Here is a 601-nt window from a genome sequence, read left to right on the forward strand (position 1 = left end):
GAGCTGGCATGGGGAACAGAGCCGAGGAGGAGAACAGAGCTGGGATGGGGAACAGAGCCGAGGTGGGGAACAGAGCTGGCGTGGGGAACAAAGCCGCAGTGGGGAACAGAGCCGAGGAGGGTACAGAGCCGGGATGGGGAACAGAGCTGAGGAGGGGAACAGAGCTGGCGTGGGGAACAGAGCTGAGGAGGGTACAGATCCGCAGTGGGCAACAGAGCGGACGTGGGGAACAGCGCTGGTCCTAGTAACCACTGTGCGGTGGTCACGTGACCTGGAGGACAGGTTCTGTGGCAGCCAGCCTATGGGCTGACAGCTGGCTGATCACTTTCTCCAGTCCTCTAGTCCAGCTCTCGGGGTCCTCCTGCAGCTGGCGTGGGGGTGTGACTCCCCCCACGGGGTCTGAAGACCCGGGGCTCTAGGCACTCAGCGGTGTGATGTCACCACAGCCCTGGTGATCACTTCTCTTGCTGAGGAGCGGACATCTGGGATTTCCCTGCTCTGACTTCTCGCTCTGCCGCGCCCTGGCGGCAAGGTCTGGGCATTGCAGCATCGCTGGTCTGGGGGACAATCCGGGGTTTCCCAGCCAATGAAGGCCCCCCCC

The sequence above is a fragment of the Ursus maritimus genome, unplaced genomic scaffold (assembly GCF_017311325.1).
Source record: "Ursus maritimus isolate PB19 unplaced genomic scaffold, ASM1731132v1 scaffold_25, whole genome shotgun sequence".
NCBI classification, from domain to species: Eukaryota; Metazoa; Chordata; class Mammalia; order Carnivora; family Ursidae; genus Ursus; species Ursus maritimus.